Source organism: Chrysochloris asiatica, unplaced genomic scaffold, assembly GCF_000296735.1.
Source record: "Chrysochloris asiatica unplaced genomic scaffold, ChrAsi1.0 scaffold00043, whole genome shotgun sequence".
Classification (NCBI taxonomy): domain Eukaryota; kingdom Metazoa; phylum Chordata; class Mammalia; order Afrosoricida; family Chrysochloridae; genus Chrysochloris; species Chrysochloris asiatica.
In genome coordinates, this window is record NW_006408561.1 from 5,233,386 (window position 1) to 5,261,135 (window position 27,750).

The 27,750-nt window shown below is 40.2% G+C and overlaps 1 pseudogene; it reads right to left on the minus strand.

Annotated features, from left to right (window-relative positions):
• Positions 1-9,922: 9,922 nt before the first annotated feature.
• On the minus strand, positions 9,923-26,635 carry LOC102823572 (annotated as a pseudogene).
• Between the last annotated feature and the right edge of the window lie 1,115 nt (positions 26,636-27,750).

A 27,750-nucleotide genomic window follows, 5' to 3' on the forward strand; every position in this document is an offset into this window, starting at 1 on the left:
GCCTAGCAGGAATTTTTGTCTGTTTTGTTTACTGCTCATCTAGAACTTACAAGCATCCTGGTACAAGGGGAGGCATGCAATACAAACTTGTTGAGCAAATGAATTATTAACATAGATGAGAGTAATTTTATTAAATAATAAAATGATCAAGTTTTCCCTACATGTATTTAATGTATGTACACCTGGTTGAACAGTTAAGAGCATTCTATAGAAATTTTCTAATTAGAAAAATAATATAAGAGAATATAACCTCTGCAAAAGTTTTGATGGTTAAAACATATATGGAACACATTTTCATTAGCTCTGAACCTGCATGTGGGAGGATAACCCAAAACCCTCCTTCCATGCTCCCAACACTGTGGTATATTAAAGAAATGGTTAAGCTCTTAGCTGCTAACTGAAAGGTTAGAGGTTCGAACCCATCCAGCCAATCTGCAGGAGAAAAGACCTTTTCTCTGGTGATCTGCTCTTGTAAAGATTACCCACTGCCATGGACTTGATCCTGACTCACAACCATCCTATTGTTATGTGCTCTAAAGTTAGTTGTGACTCACTGTGATCCGGTATTACAGGGTTACTGAGGAGTGGGTGGTGGGTTTGAACAGCTGACCAGTGTTTAGCAGCCCAGTGATTATCCTACAGCACCACACCAGGACTCCAGGACTCTTATGTTGTTGTTGTTGTTGTTAAGTGCAGCTGAGTTGGTTCTGACTCATAGTGACTCTGTCTAGGGTTTCCAAGGAATCACTGGTGGGTTTGAACACTGACCTCACAGTTAGTGCCACACCAGAACTCCTATAACACAGAGTAAAACTGCTCCATAGGGTTCTGAGACTGTAAGTCTTTACAGAAGCCAAGAGCTTCATCATTGTCCCAAAGAGCAGCTGGTGGATTTGAATCTCTCTAACCTTTTAGTTAACCAATGTGTATTCCACTGTGCCAGTTTGATTCCTCCATAAAGGTTAAGGCTAAGAAAAGTCTATGTGGCAATTTTACTGTATCCTATGGCGCTCTGGTATGGTACTGTAGGGTAAACCCTGGACTACTGACCAGAAGGTCAGTGGTTCAAATCCACCAGCTGAAACCCTAAACAGGGCCACTATCAGTTGCAATCAAATCGACAGCACAGAACTACAACAAGAACATAGAGTGACTATGAGTCAGAATCGACCTACTGCATACAACAATAACAAAAATAACAACCTCTTTTTTATTACTCAGGTCAATGCAAACAGCAGGATGGGAAAAGGAAAATAAGCTTGAATCTATATTACTCTAACGGTCAAACTTTTATGACATTGTATCAAATAAGCCATTGCTAGAGAGGAGGTTACATTTGACTTATATGTTATCACAATGTGAGGCAGATGAAATCTGGTGAACCATTATGTCAATGAGGAGATAGATTGGAAATGTGTACACTTAAGGGAAAAATTTCAAGAGTTCTAGTGGATTGTTGTTGTTAAGTTGGAATTAATTCCAACCCACAATGACACTATATAAAGTTTCCAATGAGTGGTTGTAAATTTGAACCATTGACCTTATGGCTCACACTGACCTTGGTCTAGTGCTTTTCCTACAGTGCCACAGCACGACTAGTAGAATTGGGAAGTGTAAGTGATCTCCTTGATTAGACCAAGGCAGAGGCAATTTTGAAAAGACAAAGCAACGGAGCCCCCAGTTGTGCTAGCTTTTCATTAGAAAAAGAGTCATAATTCAGTTTGCATCACTCCTTTTCTGATGGCATCTAACTGAGGCAGGTAGTTCTTAGGGCAGGGATGTGGGGTGTGTGTGTGTGACAGATTGGAGGGTAAAGGTGGCTTTGGGATGGCAGAACTGCCAGGAACTGAGTCCTAGTGATGTGCTATAGGAGAAGCACTGGACTGCTGATCTCAAGGTCGGTGGTTGAAAGCTACCAGCTGCTCCTATGATTTGGAACTGACTCCATAGCACTTAACAACAAGAAGCCAGAAAAAAAGCAGGTCACTTTTTAGGGTTTTCCAATGAGGGGGCTTTTTGACCCTGGCTTACGTCTGACATGTCCTGGAACATCCCCAGAAGTGTATGTGTGTAGTTGGGGAGAATGTTTATTTCAAACATGGTATCAGCCATATTCTGAGACCTCAGTTCTTCTCTGATGGATCACCTCTCTTTGACCCTCTCCTTGGCAGGTGAAAATTGTGTCCTCACTTTGTGAGTCTGAACTGCATTCATATCTCTCAGGGTGCAGATGGCCTATTGTCATGCTATGAAAACCCTGGAGCCTTGATTATGGATCCCAAAGCTGGCCAGAAAATATGGGCAGAAAGCTCTCAAAAACACATCTAGGAAACATGCATGTTGTTAAGTGCTACTGAGTCGGTTTTGACTCATAGTGACCCTGTATAGGGTTTCCTAGGAGCAGTTGGTGAGTTTGAACTACGTAACTATGGTTCACGGTCCAGTGCTGATCCTACAGCCCCATGCCAGGAATCTGAGGAAACATATACACACCTAGGTATTTTGGAACCAGGCAAGAATAGCTTGCTCTTAAATGTATTTGATTCTTAATAGAACAGCTGATACTGAATATTAGCCTCTTGGGATCCTAGCTCTTCAAGAATCATCCAAGTTGTTTTTTGTTTTTTTTTTCATTATCCATAAGGAGACTGTCTATGGAATCCTCAAGCGACCCAAGAAAAAGCCTTTTGCCATCCTGAGAGTAAACATTCTTAATTTTTTAAAATGATAAGCTACAGTTCAGACTTTGACAAACAAAACAGACCACCAATGAAAAGACTTAAATGATTATTTCCCCAAGTAAAGGATTTTCCTTACTAAATAATCTTGTGTTGGATATAATAGGAGAGGTGTGCTCTTTCCTGAAACAGGCAGAATTGGGATTGCTGAAACTAAGAATAGGATTTTGTTCAGTGTACTCATAACTGTTTCTGGCAATAAATCCAGGTGCCGCATATTGTGCCCAGGAAACCACAGCCTCACTAATTTTGTATTCCCATTTCTAAACAAAACATTATCATCTGATTCCATGGCTTTTAGGGTATGATCAGGCAGTTTGTGAGAGCTCAAAACACAAAAGATGAATACAGGAGCATATTAATTATTTCAGAATTTCTCCTGTATTTGAGTTTGTCATAATCTCAGAAGATGATTCCCAGCAATGACATGTCAGTGTGCTGCAAAGATCACAGTGGCTGCTCCGGCACTTACTTTCTCTTAAGACTTGATTTTTGAGGCCTATCTAGTTTAAGAAAAAACTGGGTCAATGTGAGTGGCAGATAAGTACCCTCTTGGCTGAGATTCAGGTACCTCCCTCTCTCACACAATATAGGCCTTAAGCAACTCAGTAACTGGCTGGAAGAAATTATAAAGGAGTCAAATTAATTAGAAGTAGGAGGAACAACTGGCCTTACTGGATCTGGATTAAAACAGTAAGTGGATGAATCAAAAACAGAATGATATTGCAAATTAACTTTCAGTAGGACTGCATTAATGACACTGCCTTATTACTAAATGAAGAAGAGTTTGGGCAGGTATGTAGACATGCAAATTGCATAGCTAGGACATACCTGTGCCACCCTTCATTATTTTATTAGTTTACTGTGGCCCTTGGGAAAAAGCTTCATGTAAAATGCAGGTCTAGTAGCACACAGGGATTCATGAACTTCAGTTTTGGAACCCATTTCTCTTTTTATATCCCAAATTATTTATATATAGCTTTACTGAGATAATAATTCACATGCCATATAATTTATCCATTTAAAGTACACAATTCAGGGGTTTTGGTTTATTCACAATTATGCAACCATCACTGCAGTCAATTTTAGAACATTTTTGTCACCCCAAAGAGACGCCCTGCTCCATTTAACAGTCATTCCCCATTTGTTCCTATCTGGATATGTCTCGCCGGCCCTGTTGCTGTTATTGTTAGGTGCCATTAAGTTGGTACTGACCCATAGCAACCTTATGCACAGCAGAACAAAACTGCCTGATCCTGGGCCAACCTCACTACTGTTGCCAAGCTGCAGTTCATCGATGCTGCCACTTGGCCAATCCATCTCGTTGGGGGTCTTCCTCTTTTTCCTTGACCTTCCACCTTACCAACATGATATCCTTCTCCAGTGACTGATCACTCCTGACAGTATGACCAAAGTATGAGAGACGAAATTTTGCCATCTTGGCCTCCAAGGAGCACTCTAGCTACACTTGTTCCAACATGGATCTATTGGTTCTTTTGGCAGCCCATGGCACTTTCAATGTTCTCCTCCAACACCATAACTCAAAGGCATCAATTCGTCTACACACTTCCTTCTACAATTCTTCCTTATTCACTGTCCAGCTTTCACCTGCATAAGAGGTTATTGAAAACACCATTGCTTGGGTCAGGTGCACCTTAGTCCTCAAGCTAACATCTTTGCTCTTGAACACTTTAAAAAGGTCTTGTGCAGCAGATTTGCCTAATGCAATATGTCGTTTGATCTCTTGACTGACGCTTCCTTGACTGTTGATAGTTGATCCAAGAAGAATGAAGTCCTTGACAACTTCAATCTTTTCTCCATTGATAAGAATGTTGTTTATTGGTCCAGTGGTGAGGATTTTTGTTTTTTTACATTGAGATGCAATCCATAATGAAGGCTGTGCTCTTTGATCCTCATCAGTAAATGTTTTAAGTCCTCTTCACTTTCAGCAGGCGAGGTCGAATCATCTGCACATCACAGGTTGTTAATAAGTCTTCCTCCAATCCTGATGCCACCTTTTTCTTCATAGAACCCAGCTTCTTGGATTATTTGCTCGGCATACAGGTTGAATAAATATGGTGAAAGAATACAACCTTTTCAAATTTTAAAACATTCAGTGTTCCCATGTTCTGTTTGAACAACTGCCTCTTGGTCCATGTACAGATTCCTCATGAGCTTAGCTAAGTGTTCCAGAATACTCATACTTCACAATGTTGTCCATAGCTTGTCATGATCCACACAATTGAAAGCCTTTGCATAGTCAATAAAGCACAGGTAAACATCTTTCTGATATTCTCTGCTTTCAGCCAAGATCCATCAGACATCAGCAATGATATTCCTCATACCACAGCCTCTTCTGAATCCAGCTTGAACCTCTGGCAGTTCTCTGTCAATGTATGATTGTAGCTGTTTCTGTATTACCTTTAGCAAAACTTTACTTGCATGGAATATCAAAGCGGTTGTCTGATGATTTCCACATTCCATTGGGTCACCTCTCTTTGGAATGGGCACCAATATGGATATCTTCCAATCAGTCGGCCAGATAGTTGTCTTCCAAATTTTTTGGCATAGATAAGTGAGTGCCTCCTGTGCTGCGTCACTTTCTTGAAAGATTTCCATTTTTATTCCATCAATTCCTAGACTCTTGTTCTTTACCAATTCCTTCAATGTACCTTGGATTTCCTCCTTAAGGCCCTAGGTAACCATTAATATACTTTTTGTCTCTATAGAGTTATCTATTCTGAACACTTATATGGGATCATATAATATGTCATTTTCGTTTACTTAGCATGATGTTTTTGAAGCTTCATTCATATTGTGGCATATATCAGTATTTTATTACTTTTTGTTACTGCATCATATTCCATTGTTACATCCTATACCACATTTTATTTATCTATTTTTCAGTTGCTGGACATCTGGATGGCTTTCACATTTTGGTTTTTAGGAATAATCTTGCTATGAACATTTGTGTATAAGTTTTTGCTTGGACATATGTTTTTTAGTTCTCTTGAGTAGAGTTGTAGCTTATACGTATGGCATGCCTATATTTAACTTTTTTGAAGAACTACCAAATTGTTTTCCAAAGTGGCTGCACCATTTGATATTTTACCAATGGTATATGAGGGTTCCAGTTTCTCCACATCATCCCCTTCAACACCTGCTTTTATCTGCTTTTTTGATTATAGCTATCCTAGTGGGTGTGTTGCAGTATCTCATTTCAGTAACCAGGGATGACAGGGATTTCATCAGGCTCTCTTTGACTGACACTGTCTTTAACTGCTCTGTGAACTTGATTGCTGTTGGTATCACATGTTTTTGGTATTATATGCTCTAATGTTTTGGACATTGCTCTGGGGCGCAAATTGTGCCACAATCTGATCCATTTAAATTTGGATCCCTGTGCAGGAATAGTTTATTCAATCAGTTTTTGAGCTTTATTCTGACTCCATAGGGCTCATCTTAGAAGTGTCTCTCTCTCTGGTACACTTTGAGCTGATATAAGGCTTACATTGAGTCCTGGTGTGACTTCTAGGATAAGCACTGGATGGCAAGGTTGGTTGAACCACAAAGTCGGGGGTTTGAACTCAACAGCTGCTCATTGGAAACCCTACACAGGGTCACTATGAGTTGGAACCAACTCAACAGTATCAGCAAGATTGATATGAAGGAGTCCTGATGAAGTAATGGTTTAAGCATTGGGCTTCTAACTGCAAGGCTGGTGGTTTGAGCCCACCAACTGTTCTGTGGGAGAAAGAGGAGGCTGTCACATACCATCTTTGTGGTGTTGAGCAAGTTATCCAACTTTGATCAGTTTTCTCATCTGTAAAATGGGGACAATAATCATACTTCCCAATGTTTTTCACTTTGGGACTGATAATATTAGCAGTTTTACACCTCTATTTGGTGACAATATGTACATATATCTGTTGGATATTTACCTAGAAATTGCTGATGCATAAGGCATATAGAAGTCCTGGTGTGGCATTGAAGGATAAGCACTGGACTGCTAACCATAAGGCCAGAGGCTCAAACACTCCAGCCACTCTTTGGAAACTCTATACAGGGTTACTATGAATCAGAACCGATTTAATGGCACTGAACAAGAACATGAGTCAGAACAGACTTGATGGATTTAAGACCTGTACTTGTTCAACAGTAGTGTTTTGAACTTTTTATTTCACATAGGATAAAATATCACTCTTTACCATCCACTCAATAAATAAAATGTTGAGAAAAAGAAACCAAAAAAAGAGAAAACCTTATAGAGCCGTTGTACTCTGACATTTGGTGCCACAGTGAGTTGGAATCTACTTATTGGCAACTGGCCCTGGTAATGTTTATCCTATAACTCATGTGGACCCACCACTCTCCTAAATTGCCTACCATCTAAACCTCCATGGTTTTTGATGGGGAAATGTGACTTGAACATCCCAATGCTCTCTTCCAAATAAAGTCAGTTCCCTTAGGATGAGCTTTGGTGCTCTCTTTTCTTAAGGCCTGCCTCTCTCCCTTGGCAAAAACTTGTGTTCCATTGCTACAGGGGAGCTCCACTTTTTTCCCGAATGACACCCCTGTTTTATGATCGGGGTGCTGGGTGGAGGTGGTGGCCTCTGGTCTTCTTGGCTTGCCTCTCATGACATAGTAGAAGGTCTGTTGTACAAATCAGCTACATTAGGGTAATCAGGGATCTTGTGTTCTTGGCCTGCCAAGCTTGGGGTAGATAGAACTTCTGCCCTAAAAACGGAGACTAAGCAGAGGGACAGAGCCTTTTCTCAGCTGCTCTTGCAAGGAACTGGGGAGGGTGAGAATTGTTGGTGGCCTGTTTCTCCTGGGGAAGACACTATGGCCCTAGGTTGGGGTGGAGGTGGAGAGGGGGTTCTGTGATCTTGGCTGCACCAGTCCAGAGTGGAGCACTATTATGCTGAGCTGGAGGGGGCCAGGGAAGTGGGTTGTGGCTCAAGTACCACACACTCTAGCTGTTCTTACCCAAAGTTAGTAGATTATCTTACCTAATTATTTCTTCACACAATGACTGTGTATGATGGCACTTCAAAGAGTTTGCAGAAAAATTCCATTATCTTTCACTTCTATTTTTCCATGAACTTTTGAAGTTCCCACATAAACTTTTGCTTACTTCAAGAGAACTACTGCCCAAATGGAGTCCTGGTGTGGTGATCCAGGTTACTGTGTTGGACTGCAAAGTTGGTTTGAATTTCACGGTTGGCAGTTCAAGCTCACCAGCCGCTCCTTGGAAACCCTATACAGGGTCACTATGAATCATAACTGACTCAATGATGCTTAACAACAATACAATACAAATGGAGTCCTGGTGTGGTGCTGTAGGATAAGCATTGAATGGATAACCACAAGGCTGGCTGTTCAAACCCACTATAGGATTGCTATAAGTTGGAATTGACTCCATGACACTTAACAACAACTGCAAAAATCATAGTCTTTCAAATTCATTATTTGATGTGAAATTTTATTATGGCTGAGCTCATCTGTGAATTTCCACTTCCATGGAAAGATCTAGGATATCTAAGACTCTTCCTTATCTATATTACCACCTTCCTATTTTCTAGGCAAAGTTAACTATACATTTTTCCTTGAGTGTAGAAGTCTAGACACTTATGAATGGCCACATGTTGCTTTTAACTACTGTCAAGTTGGTTCTAACCCATAGCAACCTTGTAAAGTGTTTCTAAGAACAAGCTGGTGAGTTTGAACCACTGACCATGTGGTTCAAACTGACCTTTCAGCCAAGTGCCTATCCAACAGCATTATACCAGGACTCCAGAATGCCCACACAGCACCTTAAAAAAAATAATTACTGTTGTTAAGTGTCTTTGAGTCTGTTCTGACTCATAGTGACCCTGTAGAGAGTTTCAAAGAGTGCCTGGGGGGTTTGAACTGCCGACCTTGTTGTTAGCAGTCCAGTGTTTATCCTACTACACCATACCAGATTCCACTGTTTAATAATCACTAGAAAATGTTAAAATGTATTTCTGTTTGGAAATTCTTCACTTTTTGGCAGTTAACTTATGTGTATTATTACCTTAATTAGTTAATGGGCAAAATATATTTTATAAGAGCATGGAACTAGGTAAAGATGAATATTTAAGAATGAAATCATGCATATCCCAATGGTGTTTTCCAGTATAGTTTTTAATGAATTACAGTCAGGTAAACAATGAAAGTAATTACCAAAGTAATTTTTTCTTCGTTTGGTATGGAAAGTCTGAATACAAAAGTTTAGCTTCTGTTGAATGAAACATCTTAGTTTCCGATATACTTAAAGGCAGATGGAAAAACCTATGTAATTCTAGAATTGTAATGCAGCTAAGCAAACTTATGAATTGTATTATTGTTCAGTCTTAATATCCACCCCCCACCCCCAACACCTCCACAAAGATGGGAATTCTATCTACCAAAGCTACTTTACAGTTCAAATAGATAGTTTGGAAGATACTTACCTCCCCGTTGGGTCTATCTTCCTGTGGCTTAGGTAAGCACCAATGCTTAGGTCCTCCAGGCTGCTGTGAGCTTTCCTCTGAGCCCTGATCCTCCACACCTCCCAGAGTTAGGTGTTCGGCCCCGCCCTCTGCACTGTTGTGAAAACTCCAATTCGGCCAGACTGATTCCAGTGATTAATTATTGACAAAAGGAAAATACTCCTCCCACGCAAACTTGTGTCCAACTGTACTGCTCCCAGAGACTTCTTCCCGTAGAGAAAGCCGGCTGCACCACTCCCCTCCCCCTTTTCTCTACGGTCCCAACTTCCCACAGGCTGCCACCTCAGTCCTGGGCGATCAGGCTCGTCCTCTAAGGAATACTACCCAGCGACTTCAACATTTTAAATTTGGATTTCTGCAGCTTGTCAGTGCTTCTCCGGGGACCAGCATCTCAGGATGGGGCGCATTCCCTGTGCGGAGGAAGTCTGGGCTCAGAGAGCACCAGAGGAGACTAAGGCGTCGCTGTCACCTTCGGCTGCTGCAGTAAAACCCCGAGCCAAGGCAAGGATGGGGAGGAGGGATAAGAAGGTGCTCCCCCCACCACCAACGCCCCCCTACACACACACACAAACGCCCGCGGACTGAGAACTCCAACACAACCAAAGGGGCACGTCCTTTGCGGGGTAGAGGCAGATAAACAGAAGGTGCAAAGGTGGAAGCGTTAGGGCTTTAGATTAAGCCAGGGAAAGCCTGCGCCCAGCATCCGTCCATCTGCAGACGGAGGTCAGGGGGCGCAGCCAGGGCGGAGACAGAACGCGACTGCGGTCTGAAACTCAGCATCAGGCTGCCAAGTGAGCCTATGGTTCCTGGCCGAGGCAGCCTCCCGCCAAGCTAGCGTCCCACTACATATGTTTGTCAAAAACAAAACCAGAAGTAAGCAAGCCCTTTTAGCGTTGGCAGCTAATTTTGGTGTTAAGAACATGCAAAACGCCCCACTCCCTCCCATGTCACCTTCCTGGAACCCCCCTCCTTACCCGGCTGGGCAGTTAATGGTTTAAAAGCTAGATTCCCCGGGGGAGACAGATGGATTGATCGTGCCCAGGGAACTTGCATGTGCTCACTCACAAGTGAAAAGAATTAATTTGGGCCAGAACTGCGGCAGGAAAGCAAATTGGGGAAAGAGGGCTCAGTGGAGGTTGGGTGGTGCAGCCACTTCACCGCGCCAGCTCCCGCGGCTCCCGGGGGCGCGCGTCCTGCGCTAACGCTAGGTGCTCAACAGTCTCTCCTGAAGGCGCGCGACCGCAAAGAGCATCTTCCCTGGAAATCCGAATCTCGAGCAAAATCGATCCCTTCTCTAGCGAGGGCAGAGTACTTAGATTTTACGACCCGGCTGCTAACAGAGTTCAGAGAACCTCGAGGCTTCCGCCTTGCTAACTCCGGGACTGGTACTCTTTGTGCCAGAAATCCAGAGGTGTCGAGGGCCAAAAGCTTCTTTTGATTAATGAATATTTGGGTACTATTTGCCAGTCAGACCTCAGCGCCAAGGGAGGATGAACTGCATTTTCTCAGGCAGGGCTGACTGTGTTGAAACACGAATTTTACCTGCTAGCAGGTTTCTGCTCGTTTTCATAACACGCTGCCAGCAGTTTCCAAGCTAGGAGGGAAATAGAGTCACACCGTCAGGCTGAGAAGGGAGGATACTCTCAAAGGAAGCTGTGTAGGAAGCTGTTGGTGGCTGGGGGCCAGGGAAGGGAGCCAATAGGAGTTGAGCACTTGCTTGGAGTCTGTGTTGGCTGTTTTACACAGCTCTCTTTTACTACTGCTCCAACACCAGATGCAACTATTATTTTTGTTTTCCACTTTATGTTCACTATCCCTTATCTCTAGGCTTATTGTGACACACTTTGTGATGTGGACAGGGTAGGTATGATCACCCTCATTTTAAAAATATGAAATTAGAAACCCCAACAAATGACTTTTTTTGGCAGGGCCAACACTATATGAGTTTGGAGTGCTGGTGTAGCGCTGTGGGTTAACGCGCTGGACTTCAAAGCCATTTGAACCTCAAGGTCGACAGTTCAAGCTCACCAGCCGTTCCTCGGAAACGCTATACAGAGTTGCTATGGGTCGGAACCGACTCGACGGCACTTAACAACAACAACAGCAGTCCTAGTGTGGAGGTGTAGGATAAACACTGGACTGCAAGTCTCAAGATCAGAGATTCGGACCCACCTGCCACTCCTTGGAAACCTTATACAGGGTCGTTCTGAGTCATAATTGACTAGAACTAAACAACAACAACAAGCCATATTAATATTCATTTTTAGCTCTAGACGAAGCCAAATAGGACAAAAGACCTATTGGTGGGTTTGAATTGCCGACTTGTAGTTGGCAGTCCAGTGCTTTTTGTGAATGGCCATCAGAGCTCTTGGTGCAGGTGGTTGTTGTTAAATGTTGTCGAATCGGTTCCAATTCATAGCGGCCCTGTATAGCGTTTCTGAGGAGCGACTGATGGATTTAAACCTCTGAGCAGTCCAGTGTTTATCCTACAGCATGACACTGGGAGTCCATAGGAGGTGCTCAAATAATGTGCCGAGAATCAACGAATTAAATGAACGAAACCCCATAATATAAATGCAATCAATCAATCTAGACATAATGTTTCACATCATTCAAGTATAAAATAATTTTAGTTTTGTCACCAAATCATTTGACAAGCTTGAGACTTTAACAATATATATTTATCTGGTGATTTTGTATACTCCTGCTTATCACATACATACCAACATCAATTTCAAATTGCCCAGCAGAACTGTGATGGTGCAGTGGTTAAGCACTTGCTGCTAACCAAAGGTTGGTGATTTGAACCCACTAGCTGCTCACTGGGAAAAAGATATCACAGTCTGCTTATGGTCTTGGAAACCCTATGGTGGCAGCTTACTCTATCCTATGCTGTTGTTGTTGTGTGCTGATGAGTCAGTTCTGACTCATAGCAAACCTGTATAGGGTTCCCGAGGAGAGGCTGGTGAGTCTGAACCACCAACCTTGTATATCAAACTGACACTAAAGTTGAGTGCTTATCCTACGGTACCATACCAGGACTACACTCTATCCTAACGGGTTGCGATAAGTTGGAATCCACTTGACAGCAATGGGTTTTAAGGGCATATTAAATGAAGCCTCCCATGATCAATATTACTCATCAGCTGGAGTAAAAAATGGCTAAAAGTAATCACAGCTAGGGAGTAGACTTGGGGAAATGAGTAGACAGGGAAGGGAATGGGACTACTATGAAAAGTTGTCTGTAAGACTTAGAAAGGTGATTTGGAAAGTCTCTGGAGTTTAGAATACCAGGAAGGAAACAGGACCTGATGTAAGAATCCAATTAAAATGATTGGCAGAGGCTCTGTATTGCATGCATCTACTGAGGATGGTGTTACTCCAAATCCAGCAGCCCTGAAATGTGAGTTTTCTTCAGCTCCTAACCCTGACCAGGTTGACCTGGGGAAAAGAGTCTGGATGGACTCTGGAGTAGTATAGGTCTAGTTTCAAATAGCAACTTTTCTATTAACCAGCTCTATAATCGACTCTATGGCACATAACAACAACAACAACAACAACAACAGAATCTGAGTAAATAACCTAGTACATCTATACCGTAATTTTTACATCGGTGAAATGGGAATAATATTGAATTCATTGGATTCTATTGAAGAGTAAATATAGCATCATTTACAAAGTACATTTTTCTCTTGTTCCCTCTCAGTTTGCTTTCTTAAATACCATCAGAAATTTCTTCTGTCCTTCTCCTTTCTGCTGTTTTTCAGTGGAACTCTAAACTTCCTTCCCAGTTACTCCTTTATGACTTTACCAAGCAGATTGACTCATGACTGAGTAGTTTGGGGGTGTGTTAGAAAGCTCCCCCTCCCTCAAACTAAAAATAAGTTCTTCCCTCTCTAATAAGGTTACTTTTGTTGTTAAGTCAAGCTGATTGTGTGTCATAGCAACCCTGTACAAAGGGTGGGTTTGCGCCATTGACCTTGTGGTTCACAGTCCAGTGTTTATCCTATAGTGCCACACCAGGAGTCCTCTAATAAGGTGATAGATGGCAAAAACAGGCCTGCCTAGGCATCCTTCCTTTTTATGTAACACTTTTTTTTTTTTTTTTTTTTAAGATTTTAGTGTAGCGCTATATATGAGTCGGAATTGACTCCATGGCACATAACAACAACAACAGCAACAATAGGCTAAGCACTGAATTGCTAACTGCAGGGATAACAGTTCAAACCCACCAGCCACTTCTTGGAAACCCTATCCAGCATCACTATGAGTCAGAACTGACTCCATTGCAGGTACTTAGCAACAACATGTTGTATCATTAGAAGTGACATTGTTCCAAATCACAGATTTGAGTTTAATAGATATGCAAACACTTATTTAATGCACATCTAAATTAACAGGTATGAAAATGTTTCCTCTGATGCCTTCATTTTAGAAAGACCCTAACCCTTAAACATTCTAGAATTAAATTTTAGAATAATGATTATATTAATAAGAAAAGTCAGTAGCTGGTCCTCAAAATTGGAAAAGAAACATTATATTAGGAGACTAATTTGGCTGTTGTCATTAATCATTAACAAACACATGTTGTTGTTGTTGTTATGTGCCATCAAGTCAGTTCCAACTCATAGCAACCCTGTATGGGGTTTCTGTGGAGTAGCTGGTGCATTTGAACCTCCAACCTTGTAGTTCAAACTGACCTTTTGGCCCAGTACCTTATTCCACAGTGCCATAATAGGCATCATTCTTGTCCTTAAAAGGCTATCTAGTCCTGGTGTGATGCTGTAGGATACGCACTGAATTCCTAATCACAAGGCTGCTGCTTTAAGCCCACCAGCTGCTCCTTGGAAACCCTACACAGGGTCACTATGAGTCAGAACTGATTCAAGAGCACTTAACAATTTAACAGTCTAGCCTTTAAGAGACTTCAGGAGAGCAACCCAGGAAGTCCAAAATCATTTTAACAAAATTCCAATTTAACTAAAGATTTTCTTCAGTTTCTGTTTTAAAGCAGGCTCAAACAGAATAGTTACAGTGTCCAGTTTGGTTTAGTTACATATATTTGGAAAACCTGCGATATGCAGATGATACAACCTTACTTGCTGAAAGTGAAGAGGATTTAAAATACTTACTGATGGAGATTAGACTACAGTCTTCAGTATGGGTTACACCTCAATGTACAGGAAACAAAAATCCTCACCATTGGACCAATAAAGGACTTCAAGATAAATGGAGAAAAGATTGAAGTAGTCATTTTGCATGGTTCCACTATCAACACATATTAAAGCAGCAGTCAAAAATTCAAGCAGCATATTGCATTAGGCAAATCTGCTGCACAAGACCTCTTTATTTTAAAGTGTTGAACAGCAACGATGGATGTCAGTTTGAGGACTAAAGTGCGCCTGACCCAAGCCATGATATTTTCCCATCTGGTGTGGTGCTGTAGGATAAGCACTGGACTGCTAAGCACAAGGTTGGTGGTTCAAATTCACCAATCAGTCATTGGAAACCCTATGCAGGGTCACTATGCATCAGAACCAAATTGATGGTACTTAAAACATTTACTGATGAAGATCAAAGAGCACAGCCTTCATTATGGATTGCATCTCAATGTCAAGAAAACAAAAATCCTCACCACTGGACCAATAAACAACATTCTTATCAATGGAGAAAAGATTGAAGTTGTCAAGGACTTCATTCTTCTTGAATCAACTATCAACACTCATGGAAGCAGCAGTCAAGAAATCAAACGACGTATTGCATTAGGCAAATCTGCTGCACAAGACCTTTTAAAAGTGTTGAAGAGCAAAGATGTCAGCTTGAGGACTAAGGTGCGCCTGACCTAAGCCATGGTGTTTTCAATAACCTCATATGCATGCAAAAGCTGGACAATGAATAAGGAAGACTGTAGAAGAATTGCTGCTTTTGAGTTATGGTGTTGGAAGAGAATATTGAAAGTGCCATGGGCTGCCATAAGAACCAATAGATCCATTTTGGAAGAAGTGCAGCCAGAGTGCTCTTTGGAGGCTAAGATGGCCAAACTTCATCTCTCATACTTTGGACAAATTGTCAGGAGGGACCAGTTGCTCGAGAAGGATATCATGTTTGGTAGGTCTGAGGGTCAGAGAAAAAGAGGAAGACCCCAAATGAGATGGATTGGCCAAATGACAGCATTGATGGACTCCAGCGTGGCAACAGTACTGAGGCTGGCCCAGGATCGGGCAGTGTTTTGTTCTGCTGTGCATAGGATTGCTATGAGTCGGTACCAACTCGATGGCACCTAACAGCAACAAAAACAACAACAATAGCTTATGTTTAATAACTTTTAAGAGTAGAAACAAAGCAAAAACAATGCTGGAGATCTATTAGTTAATCATACAGTTAGCAAACTGGACAACACACAGTATGAGTGTTCCACCTGTGATGAGGCAGTATGGGGATTTTATAGTCCAAGAAACAAAGAAAGTCAGGCAAGTCCAAGTGGTTTTAACGAATCTTTCATATATTCGTCAAAATGTCACTTGAAATCCTTTCTACCTGAGAAGTGTGTTTACCTAAGAAGACAAATGACACAGGTTTCTAAATAGCTAGACACCAGCTTGTCTGGAATGTAGGGTTATTTTAAGAGTGTGATTTACGCAGAAAATTTAAAGAAGCAAGCTAGTTGTTGTATCTAAAATTTAGGTTACTTAATATCTCAAACATTTGCCCTGTGAAACCAGGTTTTGGCCATGTTCTCCAGACTTGGCAGAAGTATTGTCCTCTGTTTGCACATTGTATTTTAGTCTTCACATAGAGTTTTAGCTTCCATACTCTAAGTGGGTGATTCTAATTTTCTGTAAATTAGAAAATATTTTTTATCTCAGAACTATGTTACAAAGATGGACCTTGATATTCCCCATTTCAATCAAGCCTTTTGTTTCAATGAGGGCTTAAGACTGGTTCTTCCTTGTTTAGTAATGGCCCAAGAAGTGAAACTGGAGTGAACCTGAATTTGTAAAATGTGGTCGTAGTGGAACAATAACAGGACTGGGAAAAATTGCAGGTTTATGCCCCGCTAAAATTTTGATCTCCCTGCTAAAAATTTAATATCCCTATTATAAAATATGAGTCTTTGTGTGGCACTGTAGGATAAACACTGAACTGCAAGGTCAGTTTGAACTGCAAAATGGCCTCCAACCCTGCCACTGTAAATACATCACTCTCTACAGTCTTAGAAATAATATAATCACCCAGATCAGGTTCCAGAGGGGGCTCATCATGTCTCTACGAAGTCTCTCATTCTAGGACTTTGGCGTATAATTTGCCCTGTTTTGTTTATTATTCTGGTATGTCCACATTTTACAAATTCTGGTCTGTTTTGATTTTGCTTCTTCAACCTTGAGCGAGTTCAAAATCTTGGTTTGAATTTCCCTCCACTAGCTTAGCATTTTATTTTCTTCATTGCTTAGTCACGGTTGCTACTGTTTTTAGGTGACTTCCAGTCAGTTCCAACTCATAGTGACCCAATATAGGGTTTCTAAGGAGTGGCTGGTAGGTTTGAACCACTAACCTTTTGGTTAGAAGTCCAGTGCTTATTTTACATTACCACATCAGGACTCCCTTTGCCATGGTAGGTTAAGAAAAAAACATGAATGTTGCCAGAGCTTGAGCCTTTGAGCTCTCTGTCAATCTCTAAAGAATAATAATTAAAATGATGACGATATGCTCTCTCCCTGTCCAGAACAAAGAAGAGTGAAGAAAATCAAAGATGTATGGGAACAATTAATCCATCAGTCCAATGGTCCACTTGAACCTAAGCTTCCCCAACCCTGAGACTAGAAGAAATACTGACCACTTTAAAACAGATCACACTAGAAGGTCTTGGATAGAGTAGGGGGAAATGTGGAACAAATTTCAAAATCAGAAACAAGACCAGGCTTACTGGTCAAATTGGGACTAGTGGAATCTCTGAGATTATGGCCATTAGTCGCCACCACTCATTTTTCAGTTTGTCGTACTGTGGTGGCTTGTGTGTTGTTGTGATGCTGGAAGCTATGCCACAGATATTTAAATACCAGCAGGGTCACCCATGGTGGACAGATTCCAGCAAGCTTCCAGACTAAGACAGACTAGGAAGAAGGAAAGACAGATTACTTCTGAATGTTTAGTCACTGAAAGCTTTGTGTATAGCACTGGAACATTGTTTGATATAGTACCAGATCAGAAGATGAAAACATGAACAGCAGAACATTGGGAGATATGCTGCCAGAAGATAAGCCCCTCAGATTGTAAGGCATTCAAAACATGACTGGGGAAGAGTTGTCTCCTCAAAGTAAAGTTGACCATAATGACTTGAATGCAACAAAGCTTTCTAGACCTTCATTTGCTGATGGGACACAACTCAAAATGAGAAGTAATAGCTGAATAATTGGAACATGGAATGTACAAAGTATGAATCTAGGAAAATTGGAAGCTGCCAAAATTGAAAGGGAACATATAAGATCGATATCCTAAGTATTAGTGAACTGAAAAGAACTGGTATTGGCCATTTTGAATCTGACAACCATATGATTTAGTATGCTATGAATGACAAATTCAGGAGAAATGCTTTTGCATTCACCTTCAAAATAAAAATTCAAAATCTATATTGAAGTACAATGCTGTCTTTGATATGATATTATCAACAAGCCTACAAGGAAGAACAGTTAATACCAATATTATCCAGATTTAAACACCAATAACTAAAGACAATGATGAAGAAATTAAAGAATTTTATCAACTTCTTCAGTCTGAAATTTATAAAATGTGCAATCAAGATGCATTGATAATTACTGGTGTTTGGAATGTTAAAATTGGAGACAGGAAGGATCAGTAGTCGGAAAATATGACCTTGGTGATAGAAATGATGCTGGAGATCACATGATAAAATTTTGCAAGACCAATGATTTATTCATTGTAAATGCTTTTCTTAAATAAAGTAAAAGATTTATATAGTTATATAAAAATATAGTTATACATATGGGTCTCATCAGATAGAATACACAGAAATTAAATTGTCTACATCTATGCAGAAATGGTGAAAAAGCTCAATATCATTAGTCAAAACAAGATCGGGGAAGACTGTGGAATAAATAGACTACCAATTACTCATAGGCAAATTCAGGCTGATGCTGAAGAAAATTGAAACAAGTCTTTGGGAGCCAAACTATGACCTTGATTATATCCCATCTGAGTTTAAAGACCATCTCAGGAACAGATTTGATGCATTAGATACTAATGACTGAAGACTAGAGAGTTGTGGGATGACATCAAGAACGTGTCAAGAAGTAAGCAAAAGGTCGTTAAGAAGATAAGAAAGAAAGAAAAGACCAAAATGAAAGTCAGAAGAGACTCTTAAACTTGCTCTTGAGAGCAGAGAAGCTAAAGTGAATGGAAGAAATGAGGAAGTAAGAGTTGGACAAAAAGTCTCAAAGTGCAGCTCAAAAAAATAAAGTAAAATATTATAATGGAGTGCACAAAGAACTGGAGTTAGAAACAAAGAGGGAAGAACACACTGATAATTTCTCAAGCTGAAAGAACTGAAGAAAACATTCAAGCCTCAACTTGCAATATTGAATAATGTGCTGAACTGCAAGGTTGGTTTTAGCTGCAAGGTCAGCAGTTCAAGCTCATCAGCCACTCCTCAGAAACCCTACGTAGAGTCGCTATGGGTTGGAATTGACTTGACGACACTGAACAACAATAGGCAAAATATTGAACGACGCAGGAAGCATCAAAAAAAGTGGGAGGAATATACAGAGTCACTGTACCAAAAAGAAATGGTCCATGTCAACCATTTCAAGAGGTAGCATATGATCAAGAGGCAATGGTACTAAAGTAAGAAGTCAAAGTGTTACTGCATGTACTGGTGAAAAACAAGACCCCAGGAAATGACAGAATATAAATTGAAATCTTTCAACAAACTGAAGAACTGGAAACATTCGCTCATCTATGCCAAGAAAGAGTTCCCTTGCCAAGCGATTGGAAGAGATCCATATTTGTTACCATTCCAAAGAGAGATGACCCAGTGGATTGTAGAAATCATTGAATAATATCATGAATATCACACGCAAATAAAATTTTGCTGAAGAGAATTCAAAAAAGACTGCAACAGTACATTGACAGAGAACTGCCAGAAATCCAAGCCAAATTCAGAAGAGGATATGGAATTAGAGATATTGCTAATGTCTGGTATATCTTGTCTGAAAGTAGATAATACCAGAAAGATATTTACTTGTGCTTTGCTTTATTGACTATGCAAAAGCTTTTGACTGTGAAGATTATGATTAACTATGAATAACATAGTGAAGAATGGGTATTTCAGAACACTTAATTGTGCTCATGAGGAACCTATACGTAGACCAAGAGGCAGTTGTTAGAATAGAACAAGGGGATACTGAATGGATTAAAATCAGGAACAGTGTGCGGTAAGGTATTCTTTCTCTACACTTACACTATCTGTAAGGAGCTCTGGTAGTGTAGTGGTTATGAATCAGGCTGTGAACCTTGAGGTCAGCAGTACGAAACGACCAGCTGCTCCCCCGGAGAAAGATGAGGCTTTCTGCTCCCTAAGGATTTACAGCCTCGGAAATCCTGCACAGGGTCGCTATGAGTCGGAACCGACTCCATGACACATCACCACCATCAGAGCCAAAACTTGTTTCCTTGCAACTTTGTGGAATCCTAAGCAAAAAAAAAAAAAAAAAAAAGCCAAGTAATTTAAGGCTATTCTGAAAAAGTTTAAAAATAATTCTTCTTCTTCTTCTCCTCCTCCTCCTCCTCCTCCTCCTCCTCCTTCTTTGCCTTTGCCTTTGAGTCGATTCTGACCCATATGGACCCTGTATTAGGTTTCCAAGGAGCAGCTGGTGAGCTTGAACCTATTACAGCCTATGATGATCTCATTTATTGAGTCGTTCTTACAACAAATATATACTGAGCACCTATTATATTCAGCAGTGCCAGCTCTGGTGTATAGTACTGATTAATTTAGGCTAACTTCTTGCCTTTATGGGGCTTTTATTTTTGTGATAGTAAACTGATTATTTGAATGGTCTCATCTACCTTCACATGCTGTTATAGACACCATAGTTTTGAATGATGCATTTTAAACAACAGTTAGGTAATATGAGATATAGGTCAGGAAGACAAGCAAAGTTACTCTGAAAGAGAGAAGTCTTAAATATCCATCTTCATATTTTTGAAAATGTTCATATTTGTATCTAGTAAGACTATTGTGGACTCCTGGTATGATGCTATAGGATAAGCACTGAACTGCTAACCACAAGGCTGGTTGTTCAAGCCTACCAGTTACTCCTTTGAAAGCCTATACTGGGTCACTCTGAGTCAGAACCAACTTGAAGGCAATTAACAACAACAAGAATATTGTAGGAAAGATTCATGTAAGATAGGCTGATGGAGAGTGCATTCCATCTTAAATTTAAAGCACTTGGTTTGTGGAAGACTATGGAGAGAGTCCTAACTCCATTTTAATCTTGACATAAGTTCAGACACCATTTGAGTTCTTTATTTGATTCTCCAATGCTTGCTGACCATTAATTCAGCAATGCGGTTATGGTTATGGTTAGATAAGTTTGGGGCAAGTCAGGGAGGGCATTTTGCCCTCAGAAAGAATGTAATTAAAAGTAGATTTACTAGTATGCAGAAAGTGCTCACACAAAGAACTAGGGGACTTGTGAGAATTTACCAAAATTGATGTTTTGAGTCATGATATTGGAGGACAATATTGAAAGTGCCATGGACTGCTAAAAGAACCAATACATCCGTTCTGGAAGAAGTGCAGCCAGAGTGCTCTTTGGAGGCCAGGAAGGCCAAACTTCGTTTCTCATACTTCGGACATATTGTAAGGAGGGACCAATTGCTGGAGAAGGATATCATGTTTGGTAAGATAGAGGGTCAGAGAAAAAGAGGAAGACCCCCCCCCCCCCCTCAAGGAGATGGATTGACCAAGTAGCAGCATCAATGGATTCAAGCGTGGCAACAGTAGTGAGGTTGGCCCAGGATCGGGCAGTGTTTCGTTCTGCTGTGCATAAGGTTGCTATGAGTCGGCACTGACTCGATGGCACCTAATAACAGCAACAACCAAAAGTAGCTAATTAGACAAACGTTACCTAATTTAAGTTAGAACTTGGGGTCTTGAAGGATCACATAATCCTGCATCATTCCCAACTATCACATAACTAGATAATCAGAATCCCAGAACCAATCTTGTAACCATTTTTTGATTTACAGTTGTGTACATATCTGGATCCTGGTAATATCCCTGTTTCTGTAGTCCTACCTGAAACAGTGATGAATTTACCACCCTTTATGATCTTGTGATAATATCCTTTATTCTCTATCAAATATAATGAAAACCATGGCTGTGAGTTAGCAGACTCCATCAGCCTCTATATTGTGCAAATGATGATGGTTTCTCTCATCTGTATGATTATGTTTGTTTTGTCTTTGTCTTGTTTAAAGCTTAATAAAAGAGTCTTCATAGAATATGTTTGAATCTAAGGTCTTTTCTCCCCTAGCACAAGAATTAAACCAAGTTATTTCTATGACCTCATTTATATAAATGATTTCCTGAGCTGGTAATAGACTGTTACCTAGTTGGTAATGGGAAATACACACATTGAAAACAACTCTAGAAAAACACAGAAGCTCCTTAAAAAGTGATTCTTGGATCTATGTAACTGTGATGGTGGTTGTGTGCAATGAAGTCATTTGAACTGTTAATCTGAGGTTTAGTAGCCAAACTCGTAACCCCCTATGCTGCCAGGGATCCTTGTTGTTGTTGTTATTGTTATTGTTTAGTGCCTTCAAGATGATTTAGACTCATAGTGACCCTGTATAGGGTTTCTAAGGAGTGGCTGGTGGTTTTGAACTGCTGACCTTGTTGTTCACAGTTTAGTGCTGATTCACAGCACCACACTAGAAGTCCTTGGGTATCTTTAATGAGCAGTTAGGCATGAATCATGTCTATTGTACTGATGACCTTGTTCATCCTTTGTCATTTTGTGCAAAAAAAAGTCTGGAAATGAAGGGAAAAGCATTATGGAGCTTTTATTGATCTCTGCTTCTGACTGCAAACTGGAGCTAGAGACTTGTTAAGTAAAATGAGCTCAACTGAGATTCAGGACTTAGACGTTTATGCAGAACCTGCACATTAGCTTCTTTGTCTGCAGGGGCTTTCTTTTGATGGGGCATAATCATTGTACCTGAATAGTTTTAACTTGGACTTTCTTGTAGTTATTAAAAATAAACTCTTCACTTTCCTTTTTTATGGGAAAAATAGCAACTTCTGTTGCTTCTATTTCAGAAGAAGTAAGCATCTTTAGAATTTATTAATAAAAGGTGTTTTTCTCCCATTTGGTAGCATTTCCTCATTGTCAATAAATAAAACAGTAGCTTCCTGCTTTTTTTTAGTGGGTAGTATTAAATTCACTTTTGTGTCCATAGTGGTTTGGTGGCTGGAGATTCTGAAGCAGAGGTTAGACATAGACTAGCAGCAATGGTACTCAAGACTAGCAGCATTGATTTCATATGGGACCCATTAGTAATCTCCTTTCTCCAGTCTAAAAATTGTGTGTCCTGAAATAGGAATATCGGTTTTAGATCAGGAATTCTCAAGAAGGAGAAGGAGTACTAGAACCCTCTGCATTTTGTCTTATTAAAATCCCTCTTCCCTCTCTCCCAGGTCCCCTTTCCCTACTCCATCGCTGTCATAATGAACTCTGCCACTCTGGGAACCAGACATATTCTTTGGAGGCATTGAGGTGAACCATGGGACTAGATGAATGAAAATTGCTAAAAGATGGTCAGTCATCATGGAGCCTTATTCTGATCTTGTGACCTTTCTAATACACTTGCAAATAAAGACTTGTAAAATACTATAGTCTTTTGAATCACAAGGTTAGTGGTTCAAACTCACCAGCTGCTATATAGGATCTCTATGAGTCAGAACCAATTCAATGGCATTTTACCAAAAACAGTCTTTGTACCTAGTGATAGTAATAGCCTAGCAATAACTCCAATTTCTTTCATGAGTTAGATAGAAGAAGTAAGAGAAAATGTGTATTATTTTACAATCTAAGGCAACCCTCTGGTTGCAGACCATTCATGGGAAACTTGAAAATGTTTCTACTTTTCTGAAAGAGAGGCTGAAATGCTAATATATAATGTCTTGTATTTGGATTTTTCAGAGGTAAGTGATGCATTCATTGGCATTGAGACAGATCATGTAATGGCTATGATGCTCAGATGGCCTTTGAATAAGGCTGCCTGAGCACAAATACTGTCTCTGATTCATAATGCATGTGTGGCCCCTGGGGAAATTTCTTCACTTCTGTTGGTCAGTTTCTTCATTTGTAAAATCAAACTAGTAACAATGTCTTTTTAAAAAAGTATTTATGTTTTAATATTTTAAGCTTATAACATATTGAGTGGCTGACACTGAACAAATATTAGGTGTTCTATTAATGACTGTTGTATACTGAGATGAAGTTTTCTCCAACCGTGACCATAGCTAATTCGAACAATAAATGAGGCTGGAGTATATATGTACATATGTTTTTGTTAAATGTCATCGAGTCAGTTTTGACTCATAATGACCCTGTATAGGATTTCCAAGGAGTGACTGGTGGCTTTGAACTGCTGACCTGGCAGTTCAAACTGATCTTGTGGTCCAGTGCTTATCCTACAGTACCACATAATACATATATACACACAAGAGTGAGTAAAAAATTATCTGCATTCTAGTTATACTAAAACACCCATCCACATTAATGGCTGAAGACAACATTGAACGTGCACGTGAAAAGATTTTGTCAAATAGACTAGTGACAGTGGAATATGTGGCAAATCATTTGCAAATCAGTCATGACTCTGTCTATGAAACAATCCATGACAGATTTGGGTTTTGAAAAGTTTGTGTGAGATGGGTACTGAAACAGCTCATGGAAGATCATAAATAGAAGCATTCAGATATCTGTGAACAAAATTTGGATCGATACTCAAAGGAAGGTAAAAGTTTCTTAAAAACTTTGTTACTGGTGATGAAACATGGATTCATCACTAGGAGCCTGAGAGTAAATGGAATAGAATGGAAACATCCTCAATCACTGATCAAGAAAAAGTTCAAAAACCAACCATCAGCTGGGAAATTGATGCTTGCGGTTTTTCTGGGATTCTCAAGGGCCAGTATTAGAACACTATCAAGAAAAATGTTCAACAATCAACAGTGCTCATTACAGTGAGATGCTCACTGAAGAGCTGAAACCTAGACTTTAGATTAAACACAGAGGACGACTATCCAAGGGTATTGTGATCTTGCATGACAATGCATGTCCACACACCTCTGCCCACACTATGTTACTCTGCAAACTTGTTTTGAGGTGTTAAAACATCCTCCCTAAAGTCCTGATCTTGCTCCACTGGACCTTCACCTGTTTGGTCCCTTGAAAGCAGCCCTTCAACGATGAAGATTCACCCCTGATAAAGAAGTGAAGATAGCAGTGCATTCATAGCTCACAGCTCAACCTAAAACATTTTAAAATAAGGGAATATGAAAGCTTGTTGACAGATGGACAAAGTGTATTGAAATCAAGGAGATTATGTTAAAAAATGATGTATTTGTCTTTTTCAAAATTTGATTAAAATAAATTCTGCAGCCAGAATGCAGATAAGTTTTGACTCATCCTTGTGTATGTGTTTATGTATATTGTTGTTAAGTGCCATTGAGTCAGTTCTGACTCCTAGTGACCCCATATAGGTTTTCCGAGGAGTGGCTGGTAAGTTTGAACCTCCAGTCTTGAAGTTCAAGCTGACCTTGATGCCCAGCACATAATCCTGTAGTACCATACCAGGACTCTCTCTCTCTCCCTCCAAATATATGTGTTTGAATACTTGGTATATATCTTCAGGTACATCATTTAGTTGCTCAAGTCTTTATTTTCATATCTGTGAAATGGACATATGATATCTACTTTGTAGGGCTGCTATTAACAGAAATAAGAGCATTTTGGAAGAACCTGATACACTCAATACAAATTGTTATTATTTTTATTGCTACTTTTTTTTCTTGAAATAAATTTTGCATAGCGATTTGTCTTTCCAAGGGAAAAGGGAAATCTAGGGAGTCTGATTTCTCTGCTATTCATAAGCAGAGAAAGATGGCCAAACTTTGTCTCTCATACTTCGGACATATTGTCAGGAGGGACCAGTCACTGTAGAAGGATATCATGTTTGGTAAGGTGGAGGGTCAGAGAAAAAGAGGAAGACCACTAGCAAGATGGATTGGCCAAGTGGCAGCATCAATGGGTTCAAGTGTGGCAACCATAGTGAGACTGGCCTAGGATCGGGCAGTGCTTCGTTCTGCTGTGCATAAGGTCGCTATGGGTTGGTACTGACTCAATGGCACCTAACAACAACGACAACAAGCAGTCTGATTTAGAGGAACTGTTTATATGCTGTGGAATGGCCCAGATGCCATTTTGCTATTAGAATATGACTAATTGTTTCTAAACTTAGTATTGTTTTTATGTATGTTATTTGTTTTTTCAGAAATCCCTATGTTCAGATTCAATTCTAAACTTTGAATAATAAAAGGAAGCAGCTTTAATTAAGTGCATCATTTTGAGCCATTACAAGGCACTCACACGATGTTGTCTGACCAAGCCGTGAGTAGACAGAATGCCTGTTTAAGCAGTCATGCCATTTTAGCATTGTACCAAGCTCTTCTATTTACAAAGGATTTTTAAAAACTGTCCTTTTTATTGAGGTACAATTTACATTTGATAAAATGTGTAGGCCTTATCAATCTTGACAAATGCATAACTCTTGTAACCCATGGTTTTATCAAGACACAGAATATTTTCATTACCGCAGAAAGTTTCATTGTACCTTTTACCACTTAAACCCCACCCATGCAACCACAATCTTAATTTTTATCACCACCAATTAGCTTTCCTTGCTCTAGAATTTTACATAGATGTGATCATATAGTCTTATGTGTCTGTTTTTCTTTCTTTGAATAATACTTTTGAGATTTATCTGTGTTGTTGCATTTTTCATTTTATTAGTGAGTAGTGTTCTAGACATAGCTTTAAAAAAATCTGTTTTTCTGTCCAGGGATACTGGAACTATTTTATCTCTTATAGTCATCACTCTAAAGACGTTAGATTCTCAGTAGGCTCTACTCTCCCCATTTCTTCACTACAAAGCTGGCATTAAAGAAGTGAGGCAACTCAAGATCCTACCATGGATAAATGATGATCCCAGAGGAGATACTGGTTTTCTGGTTCCAGGTCCTCTGCTTCTCTCACTTCCCATTTTCAGAGGCCAGTGTGCTTCTGCCATGACCAGAAGTTCTATTCTGTCTGTCCCCAGGATTTGACTGAACACTGGCTCATGTTTTATTGAGAAGGATCCAGCACATCTAGAACGGTAATTCAGCCCTACTCTGAGATAAGCCTTGGCTGAGCCTCATTTCCCAGGTGGGGTGGATGGACTTCTAAGTCCTCACCGAGACTTGAACTAATGCAAGGGGACTTGATGATTTAGAATTGGATTATAGAACTCCTGAAGATGCTATAGGAGAGAAGCTTTGCCTTTAAAAGTGTCAAAGGATATACTTAGAATAAGACCAAACAAAGCAACAAACCAAAACCCATTGCAGTTGAATCCATTCTGACTCATGTTGACTCCATGTGTTAACAGAGCAGAACTTCTCTATAGGATTTTTTAAACTGTAATCTTTATGGAATCCTGGTGTGGTACTGTGTGTTAATGCACTGGACTGCAAGTTTGGTGGTTCTCAACCACTCCTCAGAAATCCTATGTAGGTCTACTATGAATAGGAAACCCTATACAGGGTCTTAGCTATGAGTCTTAGCTGACTGGATGGCACTTAACAACAACAATAATCTTTATGGAAGTAGATCTCCAGGTTTTTCTTTTGTTATGCCATTGTGTGTGTTCAAACTGCCAACCATTAGGTTTAATAATCAATCACAAACTGTTTGCACCACCCACAGACCTTGGAGTAGGACAGGTCTCTGTTAAATCTCAGCTGTGTCCCATGTTAGCAATATAGGGTTGAACAACTCAATCTCTGTAAGTCTCGTATTTTCCATCTAAAACTAAGGTGGTGGTGGGTGGTGGTGGTTGTTTGCTTTGGAGTCGGTTCTGACTCATAGCGACCCTACACAGGGTTTCCGAGGCTGTAAATCTTTACAGGAGCAGACCACCTCATCGTTCTCCCCCGGAACCGCTGGTAATTTCCAACTGCTGACCTTCCGGCTCACAGCCCGATTTGTAACCACTACGCTAACAGAGCTCCTTTCAGGTCCCAATGAAGAAGTTCCTGACAAAGAACTTACCCTTTCTTGGGTCTATCAGGGTGGGTCTGTAAGAGGATTACAACATGATGTTGGCCTTGCTGTCAATCATTTGTAAGTACCTAAATATCATTC